Genomic DNA, 12,898 nt, shown 5'->3' with positions numbered 1-12,898 from the left:
AACTATGAAATAACACATATGGAATCATATTGTAACCAAGAAAATATAAATATATTTGAGATTTGAGATTCTTCAAAGTAGCCACCCTTTGCCGTGATGACAGCTTCGCACACACTTGGAATTCTCTCAACCAGCTTCACCTGGAATTATTTTCCAACAGTCTTGAAGGAGTTCCCACATATGCTGAGCACTTGTTGGATGCTTTTCCTTCACTCTGCGGTCCAACTCATCCCAAACCATCTCAATTGGGTTGAGGTCAGGTGATTGTGGAGGCCAGGTCATCTGATGCAGCCCTCCTTCACTCTCCTTCTTGGTCAAATAGCCCTTACACAGCCTTGGATGTGTGTTGGGTCATTGTCCTGTTGAAAAACAAATGATAGTCCCACTAAGCGCAAACCAGAGGGGATGGAGTATCGCTGCAGAAAGATGTGGTAGCCATGCTGGTTAAGTGTGCCTTGAATTCTAAATAAATCACTGATAGTGTCACCAGCAAAGCACCCCCACACCATCACACCTCCTCCTCCATGCTTCACGGTGGGAACCACACATGTGGAGATCATCCGTTCAACTACTCTGCAAGCAAGTATTTTCTTCTTATTGGTGTCCTTTAGTTTCTTTGCAACAACTCGACCATGAAGGCCTGATTTATGCAGTCTCCTCTGAACAGTTGATGTTGAGATGTGTCTGTTACTTGAACTCTGAAGCATTTATTTGGGCTGAAATTTCTGAGGCTGGTAACTCTAATGAACGTATCCTCTGCAGCAGAGGTAACTTCCTTTCCTGTGCACCTAGGCAGGGCTGGGCTGTCGCCTGCGGAATGGAAACACCGGATCAGCACATGGAGCTGTCTGTATTATGGGACTTTTGGTCATTTTGTGTCCTTCTGCCCGGTAAAAGACCAAGCTCACCGGAAGGAGCAAGTACTCTGGTGGCCATATGGGGAACTTTTCTGCTTCCCTTACTCGCACCCCTTTTCATATCATTCTGCTGTGGGGAAACCAGTCCAAATATCTCCAGGTCCTCATTGACTCTTGGGCCGATTAGAGCTTTTTGGACTGGAGTCCGTTCTGCCACGCCCATTGTCTGAAGTCGGCGCAACCTGCCCCGTAACGTCTTCCTGGGTCCTAAGGATGCGGTTCTGAATCTCTCTGCCATTCCCGTTGAGTACCAGGATCCCCGGGAGGTGTTCAGCAAGTCCAGGGCCACTTCCCTTCTGCCGCACCGCCCATATGACTGAGGGATTAGCCTTTCCGGGGGTGTCTGTACTCGCTATCGGGACCTGAAACCAAGGCGATGTAGTACTACATTGGGGACTCCCTAGCTACTGGATTTATCCATCCCTCTTCCTCTCCCACTGGCTCAGGGTTCTTCTTTGTGGAGAAGAAGGACAAGACCCTCCGCCCATGCATTGACTACAGGGGACTCAATGACATCACGGTTAAGAACTGTTATCCACTACCACTCATTTACTCAGCCTTCAAGCCACTCCAGGGGACCACTGTGTTCTCCAAGCTGGATCTAAGTAACGCCTACCACCTGATGCGGATACGAGAGGGGGATGAATGCGGCCACTACAAATATCTGGTCATGCCCTTTGGCCTCACCAACGCCCCCACCGTGTTCCAGTCTCTGGTGAATGACGTTCTCCATGACATACTGAACCGGTTCGTCTTCGTCTACATTGATGACATCCTCATCTTCTCCCGCTCCCGCCATGTCCGGAAGGTTCTCCAGCACCTTCTGGAGAACCAGTTGTTCGTTAAGGTGGAAAAGTGTGAGTTCCATTGCTCCACCATTCCCTTTCTGGGCTACATCATCTCTGCTGTGAGCGTCAAGATGTATCCCGAGAAGGTGAAAGTGGTGGTGGATTGACCTCAGCCTTCATCCAGGGTGCAGCTGCAACGCTTCCTGGGGTTCACCAACTTTTATCACGATGACGCTTTTGGTGGCCTACCATGGTTCCAGACGTCGCCACCTGCATGATCTGTGCACGGAACAAGACATCTCGACAAGCTCCATCTGGCCTCCTCTAACCTCTGCCCATCCCTCATCGCCCCTGATCTCACATCTCCCTGAACTTTGTCATGGGTCTCCCCCCATCTGATGGCAACACCGACATCCTGGATCCCCCTGTCTGCCCTCGCCTCTACCAAGGTCCCGTTCCCATGGTCCACGGACCGGGTGTTCCGGACCGGGCATTCCGGGACCTTAAACACCGCTTCACCACGTCTCCAGAGTGGGGGCTGTTCTGTCCCAACGTTCTGCCCTGGACCTTGTAAAGCTGTCATCACGGCAAAGGGTGGCTACTTTGAAGAATCTCAAATATAAAATATATTTAGATTTGTTTAACACTTTTTTAGTTACTACATGATTCAATATGTGTTATTTCATAGTTTTGATGTCATTCCTCTTATTCTCCAATGTAGAAAATAGTACAAATTTTTAAAAAACTGGAATGAGTAGGTGTGTCCAAACTTTGACTGGTACTGTAAATGAGAGAACACCTCACTCTGACTATCGCTCTGGCACCCTTAGGGCCCATTCGTAAATTCACTCTGGCTACCTACTCCGATTTCAGAGCGCTATCGTCTGAGTGTGCCAGAGCGCAGAATAACTGATGAATTTACGAACGCTCAACACTGGTTGAATACGGCCGTTGTCAGTAAATATTGTCAAGACTCGTAAATACATTGTTGCCAGCAGCAGAGTTACAGTCACCAATGCTCTGGATAACATGAAAACTGATAAACAGCTCTGAAGGGGCGAGTAAAATGTTCAGAGTGAGAGTGTTATCTCATTTGTGTCTGGAAGTAGCTAGCAAGCTAGCCAACATTAGCCAGTTAACTTGGGTGCTTGCTGACGTTGTGAGGTCAGAACGCTCGCATCAACCCCACTCCTCGGCCAGAGCGTCCAGTGTGCGCTCTAAACGCTATTTATTTTTGACTGTTTTCTACATTGTAGAATAATAGTGGAGACATCAAAACTATGAAATAACACATATGGAATCATGTAGAAACCAAAAAAGTGCTAAACAAATCAAAATATATTTTATTCTTCAAAGTAGCTACCCTTTGCCTTGATAACAGCTTTGCACACTCTTGGCATTCTCTCAACCAACCAACTTCATGAAGAATCTAAAATTTGAAATATATTTAGATTTGTTTAACACTTTTTTTTGTTACTACATGATTCCATATGTGTTATTTCATAGTTTTGATGTCTTCACTATTTTTCTACAATATAGAAAATAGTACAAATAAAGAAAAACCCTTGAATGAGTAGGTGTGTCCAAACCTTTGACTGGTTACTGTATATTGATTTCACAGTAGGCATATCCATAGTCTGGCCCTGTTTCCTATAAGGCCTCGTCCTGATTTTGAATTCAATTCGTTTTTTCAATTCTTGGGAGAAATAGCCACTGAACGACATAAGCAGGGCCCTATGGGCTCCAGACAAAGTTTTTTTTTGTTTAATGTTTCTTCTTTTACTTAGCCAGGGTCTCAACTTACTGTTGAGAGTTTGGATAGTAGAATACACAAGGTGCAATTTCGAAATTTGGTTGCACAACAGCAGTTTTTCTCTTGTTATATGGGTCACTTACAGTCACTCAATTAGCCTGTGTCAGCTAAAACATTTTTGATTGGTAAATTAGTCTAGCCAGCTATCTGAACTTGATTTTGTAAGTCATTCTCACTCAGATATTATACTAACATGGCATAAGTCATAGCAAAATGTGTAGAATTGCTGGAAATTTGCTATAAAACTGCAGATTTTACTTTCTGCCTCATGGCAAAATGTGTAGAATTGCAGGAAATTAACTCTAAAACATTTTTTTCTCTTTACTGTCAAGAGGGGTGCCACCAAAATGCTTTGTCTGTGAGATCGGGGCCCCCCCAACAACATTTAGCTCAGGGCCCCCAAAAGGCTAGAGCCGGCCCTTTACACACACACCACACACACACACACACACACACACACACACACACACACACACACACACACAACCCCTCATCTGCGATACATTAATCAATCCCGGCATGACATCAATGATTTATCTGCTGTTTACATAGACTACAAAATATTCACAAAATGCACATCTAGGCATTATCTCTGTGTCACACAGATGGTGAATAATGAAGTAGGCCTAGACTTTCTGGAAGCTGATTTAAAGTATTTGTGAAAAACAAAGCAGAGAAGAAAACATTTCAAAGTTAATAATTGATGGCATGCAGGGTTCTTTGCTGGGTGGGTGCTTTAATCCAAAGCAGTTTACACGGCCTCCACTCTTCTGCCTAGCAACATTTATTCAATTTATACTACAGGATGTTTCTTCTGAGGTGCTGCAGGTTAAATGCCTTTAACACACAGGCAGCAAGTTCTCCCCACTGATGCTCCTGGGAGTTGAACCGACATCTCTTTCCCACTGATGCTCCTGGGAGTTGAACCGACATCTCTTTCCCAACCCTGTCCCGAGCCCATCTCTTCTGGTGAGTTCAGGTCGTAACACTTACAGTATTAAAATGATTAGAAATGTTTATAAACGACCCATTGGATATTTTAATAATCATTAGTAAAGTGTTGTTAATCAATCTTTATCATTACTCATGTATATTAACAACGTTAGTAATTACATAAATCTAAATATTTATCCACAGTGTAGGCAAACTGTTACCACTTATTGTGTAACTAAACATGCTCCAGATGAAATAGAATTATGTCATGCTACATTGCATTGGTGGTTTTCTGATGATGTCTTGAAAAAGGCTTCAAGATGTTTCTACAATTGCAAAGGTTTCTCTTGGGTGAAGTCAGCCCTGTGTAACATCTGGTCTCCCTGGTCTAAACCTGCCGTAATGGTGCACAGATTTGAGTCTGTTTTCATTTCTCTACACTCTTAGGAAAAAAGGTGCTATCTTGGGCATAGAAAGGTTATTTGACTGTCCCCGTTGGACAACCCTTTTGGGTTCATTGTGGACCCTTTCCAAAGATGTTTCTACATGGAACTCGAAAGTGTTCTACCTGGAACTAAAATGTGTTCTACCTGGAACCAAAAAGGGTTATCCTATGGGGATGACCAAAGAACCATTTTGGAACCCTTTTTTTCCAAGAGTGTACTTGTAATTCAAGACAAGAACTGACCATAACCGATTTAGGATACAGCTTAACAATAACAATACTTAATTTTCTCGTCAAGTAAAACACCATTCTCCGCTCTCTCTTTTCTCTCTCTCTATCTCCTTATTTTCAATCTGCGCTGCAATTCAATGAACTAGTAGAGCTTCAGTGACACGAGGGAACAACTACCCTTTCTTTACAGTGAAAGTTGTTTTATTTTGCCAACCCAGGCAAATTAACGTTGGTAGCTTGGTTATATAACCCGTGTTGGTCCCCTCACACACTTAGATTATTTCCCTACACAGCTTTATAATTGCTGCTGCTGGTCGGTGGAACACTGAAATCACGCAAATGAGGCAACAGGCGTGAGGTGCTTCTGTGTGCTGGTCCCCTGGTGCAGCTCTGTGTACAGACTCCCGTGGGTCCCCTGGTGGAGCTCCTTGTGGCAGGGCACCAAGGCAAACACACAGGCAACAGATGGTCTCTGTTGTGTTCCTTCCATCCATTGAGCTGTGGCTGGCTCTGAGCTCAGGCCCGCTGAGAAAGAGAGAGAGAGAGAGAGATTGGATGGAACATGAATTCACTTAGGTAGATCTGTTGGCCATATGTGAAGTGATGTGCAGACTTACGGCCCTACAGATATTTGTTACAGGTTTAGGGTCTGTTTATGAAGGATTTTTATGTGCATTATGCAAACACATGAGCAAGATTCAAATAACTGTATGGTTCAAAAGATTTCCCAAACTTTTTCAACTTCAATCTCTCTTAATACATTACTTCACACAGTTACTCTCCACATGTCCAAAACCCTCAATTAAGTCAGTATATGAACTTTCAAGACACCATGAGTTACAGGGAAAACATATGGCCAGTAAGAGACACAATAACTGAGAATGTCCAGTTGTAGCATATTCAGTACACAACTAGATGGCGCTCACTAACAGAAATGGAGTCTAATGGGCGATGACTAGAGAGGACAGTGGCCTGTTTCCATGACTGATTGAAAAATGCCCTCCATGTAATGGAGGGCATTTTCTTGTTTTGTGTGGTCGGAAAAAGGTCAACAAGCTGATTTCAAACAGAATACATGTCACAATAGAGGCATGCCACAAGATATGCATGCATGTTTAGGAGTATGAAGTACACACAGGTATTATGAGTGAAAAAGTAGGATTAGAAAGGTTATGGATCTATGAAGAGCTTAATGTATAGGATTCGAAGGTTGTTGATTTTTTAATATGGAATAGGCCTCGTGAAAAACATAAAATAGAGTGAATGCTGGAGATAAATATTATAGATCACTTCTACTGACAGGCATTAAGAGAGACCCTGAGGGATTCTGGACACCAATCATGAAGGACTGTTGTTTATCTTTGCCTATTTGAGCTGTTCTTGCCATAATATGGACTTGGTATTTTACCAAATAGGGCTATCTTCTGTATACCACCCCTACCACGTCACAATACAAACTCATTAAGAAGAAAATAAATTCCACAACTTAACTTTTAACAAGGCACAGCTGTTAATTGAAATGCATTCCAGGTGACTACCTCACGAAGCTGGCTGAGAGAATGCAAAGAGTGTACAAAGCAGTCATCACGGCAAAGGGTGGCTACTTTGAAGAATCTCAAATCTAAAATATTTAGATTTGTTTAACACTTTTTTGGTTACAACATGATTCCATATGTGTTATTTCATAGTTTGATGTCTTCACTATTATTCTACAATGTAGAAAATAGTAAAAACAAAGAAGAACCCTTGAATGAGTAGGTGTGTCCAAACTTTTGACTGGTACTGTATAGATATATATATATATTATAACCACACAGCCCACTGGATAATAACCCACTGAACCACAACATGACAGTGTTCAACAACTGCATCCATTCACCGAACTTGTTCTTATTACTGAACTAACACAAACCACTTACAAAAGGAGATAGATGAAAATAGATATTTCATTATGTTATGCAATGTGGGTGTCTGTGTTTGATGTTTCACCAAAGAATATGAGCATTATTTGCGTCAGGGATTGGCCAATTATCTAGTCAGTACACAATGTAATCAGAGCCTCATGATGACAAAGTCAATTGGAGAGAGGTAGGTCTTGTGTTCCGTCTCTCCCCTTTCTTCTTGCACCCTTTTGTCAATACACAATTATCTTCTCTGTTGCCTTTCCCTGTGATAGCGGAGGCCCTGAAATAGCTTTCCGAGGACCTATTTTCTAATTGCAGCAATCTGGAGTCATTTGAAGCATTGATCAAACGTTAGAGGCTTTATATGTTACAGTGCATGGGCAAGGTAGGGTGGAACAGGAGAGAGAGAGACAGGGGAGGTTACAGGTTGCCTCAGTACTAGGTGTTTTGAAATCGGTTTTGAGCAATTGTAGAGGGTGGTGCACTATTGGCTTGTTTGTCTTGTTGTCTTCCTCTAATGTGTGTTAGCTGATGATAGGTAGGATTCCATGTAGTGATGACTGAGTGGACTGTGGCTGTAGATGGTTGGTGGTCATGTTGTTTGTAATTTGCCACTTTGGAGGGATGTAGAAAGCGTATTGCATCATGTGTTGATTGTTGGTCAAGGCTGATGGCTGAACCACCTGTAGTAAATATCTTATAAGTATACTATGGCTCTCTGAAAAGCCCTTCTATTTGAGTTGAAACAATAACAAAGCGTCCTCCCCACAATGAGGGGACGGGGCTGGAGAAATTAAACCACTCTCAAATCCATAGACAAGGACTGACCATCCACGATATTACAATTATAGTTTTAACCATGTTTTGAGGCTATAAAGTGTTTGTTTACGTTTCCTTTGTTTACAAACATTGGAGTAAAACAAGCTTATATTTTGGGTTCTGATGGGCGCACTGATTTTTATTTTATTTCACCTTTATTTAACCAGGTAGGCTAGTTGAGAACAAGTTCTCATTTGCAACTGCGACCTGGCCAAGATAAAGCGTAGCAATTCGACACATACAACAATGCAGAGTTACACATGGAATAAACAAAACATACAGTCAATAATACAGTAGAACAAAAGAAAACAAAAAGTCTATATACAGTGAGTGTAAATGAGGTAAGTTAAGGAAATAAATAGGCCATGGTGGCGAAGTAATTACATTATAGCAATTAAACACTGGAATGGTAGATCGGCAGAAGATGACTGTGCAAGCAGAGATACTGGGGTGCAAAGGAGCAAAATAAATAAATAAATACAGTATGGGGATGAGGTAGGTAGATAGATGGGCTGTTTACAGATGGGCTATGTACAGGTGCAGTGATCTGTGAGCTGCTCTGACAGCTGGTGCTTAAAGCTAGTGAGGGAGATATGAGTCTCCAGCTTCAGAGATTTTTGCAATTCGTTCCAGTCATGGGCAGCAGAGAACTGGAAGGAAAGACGACCAAAGGAGGAATTGGCTTTGGGGGTGACCAGTGAGATATACCTGCTGGAGCGCGTGCTACGAGTGGGTGCTGCTATGGTGACTAGTGAGCTGAGATAAGGCGGGGCTTTACCTAGCAGAGACATGTAGATAACCTGTAGCCAGTGGGTTTGGCGACGAGTATGAAGCGAGGGCCAACCAACGAGAGCGTAAAGGTCGCAATGGTGGGTAGTGTATGGGGCTTTGGTGACAAAACGGATGGCACTGTGATAGACTGCATCCAGTTTGTTGAGTAGAGTGTTGGAGGCTATTTTATAGATGACATCACCGAAGTCGAGGATCGGTAGGTTGGTCAGTTTTACAAGGGTATGTTTGGCAGCATGAGTGAAGGATGCTTTGTTGCGATATAGGAAGCCGATTCTAGATTTAATTTTGGATTGGAGATGCTTAATGTGAGTCTGGAAGTAGAGTTTACAGTCTAACCAGACACCCAGGTATTTGTAGTTGTCCACGTATTCTAAGTCAGAGCCGTCCAGAGTAGTGATTCTGGACGGGCGAGCAGGTGCGGGCAGTAATCAATTGAATAGCATGCATTTAGTTTTACTTGCGTTTAAGAGCAGTTGGAGGACACGGAAGGAGAGTTGTATGGCATTGAAGCTCGTCTGGAGGTTAGTTAACACAGTGTCCAAAGAGGGGCCAGAATGGTGTCGTCTGCGTAGAGGTGGAACAGAGAATCACCAGCAGCAAGAGCGACATCATTGATGTAAACAGAAAAGAGAGTCGGCCCAAGAATTGAACCCTGTGGCACACCCATAGAGACTGCCAGAGGTCTGGACAATAGGCCCTCCGATTTGACACACTGAACTCTATCAGAGAAGTAGTTGGTAAACCAGGCGAGGCAATCATTTGAGAAACCAAGGCTGTCGAGTCTGCCAATAAGAATGTTGTGATTGACAGAGTCGAAAGCCTTGGCCAGATCGATGAATACGGCTACACAGTAATGTCTCTGATATGACGCGCACTGATATGACAGCTGAACTAAGCTCATAAGTTGTGTTCTTCAAGAATCAATGGGTACATACAGCATCATGAATTCATTATGATATTGAATATATGACAAAAAATTTATGTAGCAACTGTAGATTTCCCCTTTAAGGGAGAGTGTAGGTGTTAAATCTGGAGAGATACTGTTATTTAATAAGGCTTGTTTCTCATATTCAAATCAAATCAAACTTTATTTGCCACATGCGCCGAATACAACAAGTGTAGACTTGATGCAACCGGTCAGGATGCTATCGATGGTGCAGCTGTAGAACCTTTTGAGGATCTAGGGACCCATGCCAAATCTTTTCAGTCTCCTGAGGGGGAAAAGGTGTTGTCAGTTGTCTTCACAACTGTCTTGGTATGTTTGGACCATGATAGTTTGTTGGTGATGTGGACACCAAGGAACTTGAAACTCTCGACCCACTCCACTACAGCCCCGTCTATGTTAATGGGGGCCTGTTCGGCCCGCCTTTTCCAGTTGTCCACGATCAGCTTCTTTGTCTTGCTCACATTGTTCTCCTGGCACCACACTGCCAGTTCTCTGACCTCCTCCCTATTGGCCGTCTCATCGTTGTCGGTGATCAGGCCTACCAATGTTGTGTCGTCAACAAACTTAATGATGGTGTTGGAGTTGTGTTTGGCCACACAGTCGTGGTGAACAGGGAATACAGGAGGGGACTAAGTACACACCCCTGAGGGGCCCCAGTGTTAAGGATCAGCATGGCAGACGTGTTGTTGCCTACCCTTACCACCTGGGGTGGACCGTCAGGAAGTCCAGGATCCAGTTGTAGAGGGAGATGTTTAGTCCCAGTGTCCTTAGCTTAGTGATGAGCTTTGTGGGCACTATGATTTTGAACGCTGAGCTGTAGTCAATGAACAGCACTCTCACATAGGTGTTCCTTTTGTCCAGTTGAGAAAGGGCGGTGTGGGGTGCGATTGAGATTGCGTCATCTTTTGGGGCAGTATACGAATTGGAGTGGGTCTAGGGTGTCAGGGAGGATGCTGTTGATGGGAGCCATGACCAGCCTTTCAAAGCACTTCATGGCTACCGATGTGAGTGCCACGAGGCGATAATCATTTAGGCAGGTTACCTTCGCTTTCTTTGGCACAGGGACTATGGTGGTCTGCTTGAAACATGTAGGTATTACAGACTCGGTCAGGGAGAGTTTGAAAATGTCAGTGAAGACACGTGACAGTTGGTCCGCACATGTTTTGAGTACCCGTCCTGGTAATTTGTCTGGCCCAGCGGCTTTGTGAATGTTGACCTGTTTAAAGGTTTTGTTCACATTGGCTACCGAGAGCGTTATCACACAGTCATCCAGAACAGCTGGTGCTCTCGTGCATGCTTCAGTGTTGCTTGCCTCGAAGCGAGCATAAAAGGCATTTAGCTCGTCTGGTAGGCTCGCGTCACTGGGCAGCTTGTGTCTGGATTTCCCTTTGTAGTCCATAATAGTTTTCAAGCCCTGCCACATCCTACGAGCGTCAGAGCTAGTGTAGTAGGATTCAATCTTAATCCTGTATTGACGCTTTGCTTGTTTGACGGTTCGTCTGAGGGCATAGCGGGCTTTCTTAGAAGCGTCCAGATTAGTCTCCCGCTCCTTGAAAGGGGCAGCTCTAGCCTTTAGCTCGATGTGGATGTTGCCTGTAATCCATGGCTTCTGGTTGGGATATGTAAGTACAGTCACTGTGGAGACGATGTCATCGATGCACTTATTGATGAAGTCGATGACAGAGGTGGTGTATTCCTCAATGCCATTGGATGAATCCCGGAACATATTCCAGTCTGTGCTAGAAAAACAGTCCTGTAGTGTAGCCTCCACGTCATCTGACCACTTCCGTATTGAGCGAGTCACTGATACTTCTTGCTTTCGTTTTTGCTTGTAAGCAGGAATCAGGAGGATAGAATTATGGTCAGATTTGCCAAATGGAGGGCAGGGGAGAGCTTTGTATGCATCTCTTTGTGTGGAGTAAAGGTGGTCTAGGATTATTTCCCCCCTGGTTGCACATGTGACATGCTAGTAAAAATTTGGTTTGCCTGCATTAAAGTCCCAGGCCACTAGGAGCGCCGCTTCTGGGTGAGCATTTTCTTCTTTGCTTATGGCTTTACAGAGTTGGTTGAGCGCGGTCTTAGTGCCAGCTTCGTTTTGTGGTGGTAAATAAACGGCTACAAATAATAATGATGAGAACTCTCTATTTTTTTACATAGCTAATAACTCCCTATTTGTCTGATGGCTATGGAATCCTGATCTGTTCACCGGACGTGCTACCTGTCCCAGACATTCTGTTTTCAACTCTCTAGAGACAGCCGGATTGGTAGAGATACTCTTAATGATCGGCTATGAAAAGCCAACTGACATTTACTCCTGAGGTGCTGACTTGCTGCACCCTCGACAACTACTGTCATTATTATTATTTGACCCTGCTGGTCATTTATGAACATTTGAACATCCTGACCATGTTCTGTTATAATCTCCACCCGGCACAGCCAGAAGAGGACTGGCCACCCCACATAGCCTGGTTCCTCTCTAGGTTTCTTCCTAGGTTTTGGCATTTCTAGGGGGTTTTTCCTAGCCACCGTGCTTCTACACCTGCATTGCTGGGTTTCTGTACAGCACTTTGAGATATCAGCTGATGTACGAAGGGCTATATAAATACATTTGATTTGATTTGATTGTTGTTCTGAATGGGCTTCCATACAGTTTTACTTCCTCCTAACAGGAGTAAAGACATACACTTCATGTAATTTCTTGCCTTGTGTAGATTTTTGTGATATGAGGCACTCATACCGGATAAAACATGTTCTTATATGGCACTTCTGGACAGAGCAGTACCATTCCTTCCAGAAAGCTCTTAACAGCTATTTTTCACATCCATTATCCTCCAAAGCTAATGGCGTAAAAGGAAAGTTGTTACTACACGGCCTTATTCACTCTCAGACACAGAAAACAGCTTTTGCAACATGACACCTGAGTACAAGTCCTGTGTTAATGTTGGATGTTTTTCCCCTCCAAACACCTAGCTAGATATTGGATCGCTTTTTCCACACTCTCCGAACACCTAGGCCCTTTCCTGGCCCTGGAGAGAGCCGAGGTGTTTTCTTCAACCAGCCACAAAATAATGTGCCTCAGCCAATCATAGTCTGGACCGAACCAATTCATCTGACTGTGGAGGTGAGATATTTGGGGGAAATAGGTGGTTTAGTTCCTTGCTGAAGTAAGTAAACTAAAGCCAGTTGACAACTCACACTGCAGAAATTACTAAATTAGAGCTGTTCATTGGCCGAGAGGTTGAGACACCTGTGGCTTCATTAAGGGTATGAGTTAGTGTTCACCTCATTGGGAAATTCACCCCCCGATAAT

This window comes from Oncorhynchus tshawytscha, linkage group LG18 (assembly GCF_018296145.1).
Source record: "Oncorhynchus tshawytscha isolate Ot180627B linkage group LG18, Otsh_v2.0, whole genome shotgun sequence".
Taxonomy (NCBI): Eukaryota; Metazoa; Chordata; class Actinopteri; order Salmoniformes; family Salmonidae; genus Oncorhynchus; species Oncorhynchus tshawytscha.
This window is presented reverse-complemented; position numbering follows the sequence as displayed.